Genomic DNA, 11146 nt, shown 5'->3' with positions numbered 1-11146 from the left:
CAAGAGGGGAAGAAGGTCCACTTAGAAGGCATACATCGGCTTACCTCCTTGATCTGAATGACAGAGGAGGGTTTGTTTTATAATTATTCATTAAACCATGTATTTCTGCATTATGCCTTTTGTATATCTCACAACTTTATAAGATTAAAGAAGAAAATAATGCATAATATTAAGAATTATAAAATATTTAAATTCTAAAAGTCACGCTATTTTTTCAGATGAACAACTTTGGGCCATTTAAAACAAATCTGTTTAAAATACTAGACAATATATTACAGCCAAGTTATGTAGGTCATGACAAGGGAAGTACTGTCAATAAGTAGCTCTGAAATAAAAACATTTCATTTTTTTAAAAAACTGCTTCTAGCCAAACAAGGAAGAAAGAATAATAGCTAGACACTCGATGTCTTTTACTGCTATGACAAACTACTTAGAGCAGGCTGGTTTATTTAGCTGCCAGTTCTGAAAACGCAAGGGCAAGGTGCCAGCAGTGCCTAGTCTGGGGAGGACCTTCCTAGAAGATGACAGATGGTAGCGCAGTGTGGGAGGAAGAGATCCCTGTTATAACAGGAAGCCGGAGAGAGAGAACGAGGCCGAGACTGTGATCCCCAAACCCCTCCTAAGAGCACGTCCCCTAGTTGACCTAAGGACCTCCCATTAAGTCCAGCGCTTGCAAGTCCCACCAATAGTCCCACCTTGGGGACCAAGCTTCCCCCGAATGAACTTTAGGGGAATGCACCTAAACTACTCCAAACCATGGCACCCGCTTACATCTGAATGCTAACAGTAAAGAGCATTAGAGAGGTAAATGTTGAAGCCACAAAAGAAGAAAGAGGAAATAGAGTGTGGTCCCTCTAAAATCAAAAGAGGATGTGAAGGCAGCACTCTTACAGGGACCGACTTTAAATAAGAAAAGAGATTGGTGTTAGTCAGCTTTGCATCACTGCAACTAAACACCTGAGACAGACTATCTATGAGGCAGAGAGAGGTTTATTCAGTTGCAGTTTTGGAGGCCCCAAATCCAAGATCAGGCCTCATTCTATGGCCTCTGATGAGATGGCAGATGGCAAGGCCAGGAGCTCATGTCAAAGGGGAAATCCTATCATAAGCCAGGAAGCAGGGACAGACTGAGAGAGAGAGTCTGACCATCCCTACGGAAAGCACACGCCCCGTGACCTAAGGATCTCCCACTAAGCCCAATCTCTTAAAGGTCCACAGCACCTCCCAGTGTGGGCACCTTGAGGGCTGGCAGGAATCTGGTAGGACATATGGGCCTCTGGAGGACACTCATCCACACCATAGCAGGATTCTTACTGCATTGAGACTGGAGGAGGAAAAATGACGTATCAAAGCATATGGTGAAAGTTTAAATTTTAAAAAATTGACCACAGTGAAAGACATTGCCATTAATCCCCCCAAATACTCAAAATGCCCCCTTTTGCTTCAAGCATACTTATCCCATTGTTCTTGCCACTTTCTGAAGCAGTTCTGGAAGTCCTCTTCTGTGAGTGTCCTTAGTTGCGCTGTCATGAATGCCTTGATGCCCTGAACTGATTCAAAATGTTTGCCTTTCATGGTCATTTTGACTTTGGAGAAGAGCCAGAAGTTGCCAAATCTGGTGAACAGGATGGATGAGAGCACACCATAATGTTTTTACGAGGTTGCCTTTGTGCTGGATGTCAATAGCAGCAGTATTCACCATATTCTTGATCATACCTTGTGAAGACACTCATGAAAGAGGACTTCCAGAACTGCTTCATAAAGTGGAAAGAAAAGTGGAATAAGTGTGTTGGAGGCAAGGGAGAGTATTTTAAGTTTTATGAGGGAGATCAGTGGCAATGTATCTTTTACTATAATAGACTTTATAAAATTTAAATAGCCACCATATCGTTTCATCATACCTTGTGTGTGACTGCATGTAAATTTGGTGACTCAGTTGTGAGATGCTAAGGAGAGCTCCCTAGCTCAGGCTTCCTTTCCCTCTGTGATGTGGAAAGTGCAAACTGATGGAACTATTATTAAAGGTAGAGACTGGAAGAAGGCAGAAGGCTGGAGCCACTAGGAGAACAAGAACATTAACTAGGTTTACCTGGAAGTACCAAATGCCTGACTGAAGTTAGAAACCTTACATTAACAGTGTCATCAATCTGCACAATTCCGTGACTTTCTGTAGTGATATTTCACAACTGAGACATGGGTAGAGAAAACAATCAGGTACCTGGGTTGATTCAGAATTGGAGTTTTGGACTAAAAGATGGTGGAATAAGGTATGTGAGAACAGGGACAAGAAATGTATCGGTAAATCTCAGATGGATAGGGAAGAAGTGAAAACAGAAGAGGACAAGCAGAGAGAGAAGAGATGGGAAGGTCACCAGTTAGGAAGCCCTATGAGCACATGTGCAGGGAGCAATTGAGAGATGAAAACAGGATAGAAGGCTGCTCGTCCAGAAGGTTGGATATTTGATGCACGTTCTCCATGTGAAGCAGCTGCATTTAGTGATTATATTTAGGGCCTGGCTATAGGTAATGTGAGATGAAATAGAGCGGAGGTGAAGGTCAGCAGAGATGAAGAGGCTAAAATGTTGGATGAGTGATCATGAGGACACTAGATCATGGAGGACCATGAATACATCTGGTGTCAACAGAAAGGGAGCCAGACATTGGGCATTTAATGAGCAAAATATGTGGTTGGTGGCCAGGGACCTAGCTCAGTGGTGTGCTCCTGCCTATCAAGTGTAAGGTCCTGAGTTTGATTCCCGGTACAGAAAATAAAATAAAATAAAGTAATTTTTTAAAAATGTGTGGTGTAGTGTGAGATGACACAGTTGACTGGAGGTTGCTAAATGAGAGCAGCATGGGGTGAGGAGTATACAGTAAATCTCTCTCCTGGATCTCAGAAGAATGGTAGTGCTTCAGCAGCATGGAGTAGTAATGGCTTGGTTCTCTTCCAGCCCTACTGGAATTGCAGAAGGTAGACTAGAAGTGGTGGGAAGAAATCAAAGTATGGGTAAAACCTAGGTGATCAGGATAAGTTTTGGTTGGGTCTACAAAAAGGATATCAGAAAGTGGGGCATGCTAGGTTAAACAGGCTAGGAAGCTTTCAAGAAGAATTTGCCTTAGAAATAACCTCTGGTACTGGATAGTGGGAGGGATTAGTGGCCTAGGTACCCAGGTTGGGTCTGGAAGACTCCAAGTTTTTAAGTCACTCCTTGATATGAAACACTAGTAGTAAAAATCACAAATACTTCACATGCAATCATTTTCATATCTGTTCAGGGAGACATAAAAATCCTTGGAAGAACCACATACACAGGTTGGCTTTGTGACTGTGCCTATTGGATGATCCTCATGACTAATATCATCAGGCTGATAGTTCACTAGTCTTTCCTTTCTGATTGATGGAACCTGATAATCAGAAGAGAAAACTCAGAAAAATCAATCAAGGGCCGGGGATTTAGCTCAGTGATGCCACCGCCTACCTCGAAAGCACCAGGTCCTGAGTTTAATCTCCAGTACCAAAACAAAGAAAAAAAAGAAAAATCGATCAAGGCATAGATCCGCTTAATGCAGTTTGCTCTGGAAAATAATGTCTTTCTATGACACCTGAATGTTGGTATAATTGTCATTAAAAATTTTATATATGCAAAATATCCTTGGGGTCAAAATGATCTGTACTGTAGGTGCTTAATAAGTGTTTGTTGAACTGAAAGATAATATTGGGCTTCGCATGTAGTCTTTCCTACTGGGGAAGGTGTCGGCCACATGTCATAAGTTTCTAGTCCCTCTGGTAGCCTGGCTTCTCATTATACGTTAGCAAATAGTTGTTGCAGTTTACATATTGGACTCTTGTACACTGGGTTAGCACAAGCTACTCCCCAGAGAGTGATTAAACATGAGCACCCAGACAAAATAAAGTTTCTGAACTTGCAAAACTGAGGAACGAGCCTCAGAAAATATGACTTAACTAGGGTAATGTCATCCTGAGGCCACCCTGAGGAGCCCAGCTGCCTTCACCCCATGACATATCTAGCTGGGTCGATTAGAATGAGAACTCTATTTAGATCAGTTTCACTTTCTGCAATAAAAATCTTGGAGACCACAATGATAATTGTTAGAAAAAACATTATAATCCGAGTTAATGTAAAAGGCCTGAGTAATTTATTAGATTATAGTGGGTTAGTAAAATTCACTGGCTGAAAATGCCTAATTCCAGAGTCTAGCATGAAGAGTTACTAATAGTGTATAATTTGTGCCCATTTATGGGTAGAGCCTCAGTGACAGATTGTTCTTGTTAAGGCTACTAGTGAGTACTAAAATGCTTGTACTGAAACAAAATGGAACAAAGTAACTTTTCTTTTGTCTGTTCTGTTTTGCTTGTACTACATATGCTTCATTACTTCTCATGTTTCACCACGATCCCACATTTCTGAGTGTCTCATTCTTTTCCTTCATTGATAGACTTTTTCCACAGTTCAGACGTTACACATAGTGATCTGTAAAAATAGAATTTTTTTCCAAATGTAACAAACATTTCAATAACAATTAGCCTTTTATTCTTTTGTTTCTATTCACCCCCCAAAAGATAGTTTCTGACTAGTTAAAAAAAAAGAAATGCCATTTCTTGGGTGATTCCACCAAAAGAAGTTTTCTGGCCCTTCAGGATTTAATAAATTCCCTTTATGATTTGCTAATTTCCATAGTAGTAAATCAAAGCTATATAAAGAAAAACTCACAGCATAAACAACACTCCTTCCGTTTTTTTTTTTTTTTTGGTTGACAATTTAATCCTTACTTTTACATTATATCAAGGAGGTACTTGACCTAAAGACAAAACTTGAGAAGACTTTGAAGAAATCTGGAGTTGTAGCACATCGCGTAATCTGCAACCTGGGTGGCAGCTGAGAGAAAGGCAAATGTCTAGGTATCAGTACTGGGGGGTACTCCAGAGGAAAACTGAAAAGCTCTGCTTTCTCCTGGGATTAGCCCAGAAGCATGTTTGCTTTGCTGTCCTTACTTAGCCTTTCACTGAGAAAGGACAGAATGCTTTCTAATGCAAATTGAGACTGCCTTTGTTCTACCCTGGTCCTAAAGCAGCAGGAGACTTTAATGCTAGAACGATTTAAAGAACACAAACTTGTCCCTACATCAGCTGGAACAGTCCTGGACATGTAGGAGTGGTGCCAGTGATTGGTTGGGAGTGAGGGTGGATCTGGCTACACCAAAATACAGCTGGAATACAGCTGGAGAGATGATGATGATTATACAAATCCAGATGCCTCAAGAGAGGAGAGTATATCAATCAAATATAATACTGAAGCTCTAGCTTAATATTTATGAAAAGTAATGGAGCTCTGAGGAGGAACATGAAGACCTGTGTTAGTAAGAAGGTACCTGGGGGAACCGCTGGAGAAGGTGACAGCAGGAAACAATGAAGTGAAAAAGAAAAGCTTCCTTAACATAAGCTGAAAATTTTAGATGTCTCTGCTGGGTGATGGTAGAATGCCCAAGGGGCTGTTCACCAAGGATACACACTGGCAATTTAATATTTAATGGCATCAGCTGAGCTTTCCTCAGGAAAAAAAAAATCTCTAAGAAAATTTCAATTGCTGTCACTGTAAAACAGAGTTTTTAACTCCAGCCGAGATTGTAGATTCAGAAGTGAAGAGTAGAAAACAAGTTTAGAAAAGGAAGAATAGAAAGTATTATATGAGGGCAAAAGAGGTCAGGTAAAGTGGCTTGTAATATTCTTTGAACAAAAAAGGGAGAGAATTTCCAAGCTTGTTTGCTGAATGTCCCAGTGGATGGCCATGGCAGAGGTGCCTGTCTCCCAATGCAGCAAGTTAAGGAAGCGCAAGAAATGGGGAGAATGCAAGAGGAATCGAGCACTGGAGATGGCACAATTGTTAGCACAGTTAAAACAAGAGCAAATCATAGTAATACTTTAAACATCTATTTTAGTGTATTAGAGATCTCAAAAAATTATCCATTTCAATCTAACATCCTATATTTCTGTATGACTACTAGTGGAAAAATGTCACAAAATATTATGCATCAATAAATGATGATCAATGTGCTTGATAGTAATAACTGTATTTTTAGTTATTAAAATGGGAGTTGTATTTTATAACTCAAAATAGTTGAATTCTCAAGGGCCAAGTAACAGAGCAGACATATTAAAGGACAACCAGATAGCTTTGAAGTTGAAGACTGAAAAGTGCTGATTGTTCTGGCTCAAAGGAGCATATGTTCTGGTATTTTCATGTAATATTTTAAACTGAAAATCAGAACAGTTGTTTGAAAAGCACCACTGACCACAGAGACAAACGTGGGTGGATAACAGAAGTTCAGAGAAACAAATATGTTACACCGTCTCTGAAAGAGCACCCGATAGTTGGGTTGTGCATGTGCATAGCATTCTGGATTCTCCTTTTGGCTTTAAACACAGGTGATTTTTCAGCCTTGCAATTTGGAAGGAGGTCATAGATGAGAAAAAACTGTAGGCTACTGCCCTGAGAAGAATCACCTAGGTAATAAAGTGAGTTAAGTCAATTTTCCTTATGACTGACCAAATGGTACAGACCCTGGTGAATGACTGCTTAGCTTACCCTCCAAAAGTACTGTATATGCAAGCTCTTATTGAAGAGAAAAGAAGAAAGCTAATTTTGAATTTTATGACTTTTGTGTAAATTTGCAAACTTTATCTCTCATTAGATTAGTTAAAACAATACAAATACATTCTTTCACCAAGCTGACTCCTAGGCAGGCAGATCTGCAGTATCTCCCTTTCTGTTCTTTACTTCCTGTCTCACAGGAAGCCCGCACTTCACTTCGGTGTCTTTCTAAGCCTGCCCTCCACCGAGCACTGTTTAAGGCACCAGCCAGAAGGCTCCCAACTTTTCTGACTGAGCACTCCATCAGAATGGATTTTAAGTACACCCTGAAGACTTTCATAAAGTATATGCATATATTACTGTTCATACAATATGAACACAATGTAACACTCTGAAATTGAAATGTTTCAATAGATATGAGAATTATCAAATAAATAGTATTTTAAACAATTCAAAAATGTATTGATAATATGAAAACTTTTCTCTGTAAGATGTAATTATTATAAAGCTTTTAGGAAGAACAATAATTGAGTATGTTGCATTCTTTAAGGTTTAATTTAAATGCTGTTTGCACTCAGATACAGCAATGTAGATGTCTGATTTTATGCTGTTTAATTAATAGGGCTCTGAAAAGAGCTCACAAAAATTTGTGGCATTAAATGAAGGGCTGCTTCATTCACTGGGTTACTAACTCATGATTTTATTTTTTAGCCACATAAGCCATTATGCAAAGGTTTTGCTTGAAATTTGGTTAATACATTTCCATCTTGCCTTGTATTGTTCTTTGTCCCAGCAAACTAATCAGAAGGTGGTGTACATTTTAACATGTTTAACTTACTTCTTCAAAATCCACTGAAACTGTATCTGTAAAATATATAAAGGAGTTAGAAACTTATATCAGATATGAGTTTTTATAAGTTACATGCATTATTTTCTATAGAAAAAAAATCATGTCACGAAGGAAATACTTTTAAACATCCATACACCGTAGTTGGGTATGGGCTTCGACCCTGGTATCCATCACCCGAGTTGTAATCCTTGCTCCTCTACTCAGTGTTTGAGTAGCAGTGGACACATTACTCAGCCTCTCTGTGTCCCAATGTTCTCTTCTGTAAATTAGGATACTAATAGAACCTACTCCACTGGGTTGTCATGAGAATTGAGTCGGTATTTGTAATTAATATAATGCTTGCAAAACAGTGAGTATATTTAAGTATGTAAAGGATTATGGGGAGAATTCTTGTGAGCTGATGTTGGGAGAGTAATGGGTAAAATCATCTTTGGAATCAGCTATTACCCACTGTGGTTGGACACACACATTCCCTGTGGCTCGCAAACTCTCAAGTATTCTGTACAGTAAAGCAAGAGGTCCTTGCAGCTTTGTTTATAATGAGCAAACACTAGAAATAACCCACGTCTATCTACAATGGAACAGATACATAAATGGTCACCTATACCTCCATTGGGTGCTATTCAGTGATGCAAAGATATGAAAGGAACGAACTGCAGCTAAATCAACATGGTTGGATCTCACAAAGATGGTGAAGCAAAGAATCGAGGTATAGAAGAGTGCACACAATGTGATGCCACTTACAGAAGGTTCAAAAGGGAGCAAAAGTGAATTATTTGTTTAGGAATGCATGTATACATGGGGAAAGGATAAGGAAATATAAATAATGATCATAAGGTCAGGCTTATTCTCTCTGAGGCAAGAAGGCTATCACTGAAGGGAGGAAGCGTGTGTGTGTGTGTGTGTGTGTTTGCACGTGTTTGTGTGTGCTATTGCATTAACACTGCTAATGCTGGTTTTTTTTCAAAACCCGGAAGACTTTAAGAATATTTACCTAATTTATAATTATTTACTAAATATAGGATCGATCCACTTTTCTGTATGTTATATTTCACAATGAGAACAATTTTATTTTTATTTTTAATTAACATATGTGTGCAGTACAAACTGTTTATGTTCCTTGTTGGAGTTGGTACATGTACATCACATACTCCAGTTCCTCTTTTCATACTCTTTACCTCTCCACTTCTTTCTCCCTGTATTTCTTTAACCCCTTCCCATTTGAGAAAGATCTACTCCCCTGCTTCCTCTTATCTATCTTTTAATTTACTCTTTATTTATAACTTTGGGTTTCTCATATAAGAGAAAGCATGTGATATTTAAGTTTGTGTGTCGGAATTATTTCACTTAATATTATGGTCTCAAGGTGCATCGAATTTCCTAAAATGACTGAAATTTATCTTTCTTTATGGCAGAGGAGTACTCCATTGTGTGTAAATATCTTTTCTTTCTCCAATCATCCATTGGTGGACATAAAGGCACTTCCAAGATTAGTATAATGACTTGTGTTGCTATAGACACGGGTATGCATGGGTCACTATGTTATGATGTCTTTAACGCTTTGAGGAAGATACCTAGAGGGGAATAACTGGGTCAAATGAAATTTCTAGTTTTATTTTTTTGAGGAAACACCACATTGATATCCATCGTGGTTGTACTCATTGACATTCCCACCAACAATGCGGAAGAGTTCCTTTCTTTCCCCATGAAAACAATTTTAATATGCTATAAAATTCTTGTTTTCACAAATTAACCACTTTTATCACTTCCTGTTCTGTTATATGTTCTGGCTGCAGCTTTGCTGAAATAGCTGCCTATGACCTATGCTGTGAATGAATTTCATGTGTTTGCCCTCATTATGAGCTTATCTTGGAATCCTTTCTTATTTCAAAAACGTTTTCTTAGTCAAAACAACTAATCCATCAGTAGTTACACCTACAAGTTTTGCACAAGATAGTTTTTTTTTTATTTTTAAAAAGTCAACATATTGTTTACAATATTGTTCAAATATGCACAAGAGAACTTGTATCTTCATTATAGCTTTCCTTCATATTCCTTGTGGGAAGTTGGGACATGCACTTAACCCAGCTCAACTCCTTTTCTATTTCTTTTCTTTTCCCTCCTTCCCCTCCTCCATCCATCTCTTGGTCCCCTTCCTTTTTAAAAACACATCTGCAGCTGCCCCTGCTCCCCAATTTCTCCTCCTTGTACTATTCCAGCCACTTTTATCTTGGAAAGCAGAAAACCATTTCCCCAGTGGTGTGTGGCTTTTTGACTTCCCGAATAGTTTTCGTTTGTTTGTTTGTTTTGTTTTGTTTCTTTAGCATTTATTATTGGTGCCTTTTCTTTAAATGATTGGCTCGAATAGGACAATACTACACAGGCTGGAAACATTCTGGAGTTCTGTCTTCATGTTTGGATGTTTACTTTTTAAATGGTAAGGTAATTGTGACTGACTCAGAATATCATTACTAATTAACTATAGAACACACTTAGAGTTTAGTCGATGGCTGCAAAGTGAATGTTAATTATTCATCCTTAAAAGAGTATTCAATTATTATGGCCACTTTGCAGATTTGATTAGTTGTTATTGCTGTCATCCTTCTTCTCTTTCTTCTCCTCCTTCTAACCTTAATGTGGCTCCTACAGCATCAGAACTGTCAGCCTGGCCAATTGTGTTTGTTTCGCTTGCATTTTAAACTCTATCTCCAATTGCTTCTCGGCCTTCTGGCTAAAATCAAGCGAAAACTCTATCTCCATTGTGGCATGCTGTAAGAGTTCGTTTACTTAAGGACCACCCATAATCCCCTTAGCTAGACCCCGAAGCTATAATCATGGCCACACACTGAAGGTGTACAAAGGAAAGCCCTTCCCTGCCCCAGGCTGCACAGCATGTCCTAACTTTATCTTAGTCACTTGCTCCTTTCTGGGGCAAAATACCAAATACTCACGATTTAAAGGAGAAGACGTTTATTTTTGGCTTCTGATTTCAGTCCATGGGCAACCAGCTCCATGGCAGGAACAGGATGGCAGAGGGGCAGGGCAAAAAAAAAGTCCTCAACCACGGCAGGCAGGAAACAGAAAGAGAAAGCAGGAGCTGAGGACAAGAATATACCCTTCCAGTCTGAGGCCCCAGTGACCCACCCGCAACCAGCCGTCTCCTGACAGAGCAATTGGCTATGAACTCATCGATGGAGGAGTCCACTGATGAGCAGAACATCTTCATGATGCAATCACCTCCCACACACATGAAAACTTGGGGGACATTTGAGATCTAAACCTTAACAGCCCTTCCCTCAGAACACCTTGTGGCTGTCCATTTACTGATCAAAAAGGTTGCCCTTGCCAATGTACACGTTAAATATTAGTAAGGCTTAATTTCCCCCTTTTTTTGGTTAAAAATATGCATTTGTGAATAGAAGCCTAAATATTTTAGTTTGGAATTTCAGTGGGATCTCTCGACTCCCATTTTGGAGACCACAGCTATAGATGTCATCTTAAAATATTTGTTTTTAACCTTAGCAACTTTTTAATTTAAGTGAACATGAAACTCTAATACTTAAAAGGAAAAGTAGCTCTGATAAAATGACTCTGGTCAACTTTAATCAGGTGGGGACAGTAGAGTTCGGATCTCTGATTATTTGGCATCTTTCTCTGCTGCCTCCTTAGGCAAGACTTGAAGATA

The 11146-nt window shown here is 39.1% G+C and overlaps 1 long non-coding RNA gene across 1 annotated transcript; it reads right to left on the bottom strand.

Annotated features, from left to right (window-relative positions):
• Positions 1 to 3319: 3319 nt before the first annotated feature.
• Positions 3320 to 11006, bottom strand: LOC147826602 (uncharacterized). The gene is made up of 3 exons (XR_015438962.1): positions 10413 to 11006; positions 7450 to 7475; positions 3320 to 4493 (listed from the first exon to the last, which is right to left on the bottom strand). It is a non-coding gene; the product is annotated as an uncharacterized LOC147826602 (long non-coding RNA).
• Positions 11007 to 11146: the final 140 nt, after the last annotated feature.

Source organism: Heterocephalus glaber, unplaced genomic scaffold (assembly GCF_053883595.1).
Source record: "Heterocephalus glaber isolate CG9 unplaced genomic scaffold, H.glaber_assembly_v1.0 deba00001465, whole genome shotgun sequence".
Lineage (NCBI taxonomy): Eukaryota > Metazoa > Chordata > Mammalia > Rodentia > Bathyergidae > Heterocephalus > Heterocephalus glaber.
This window is presented reverse-complemented; position numbering and strand designations above follow the sequence as displayed.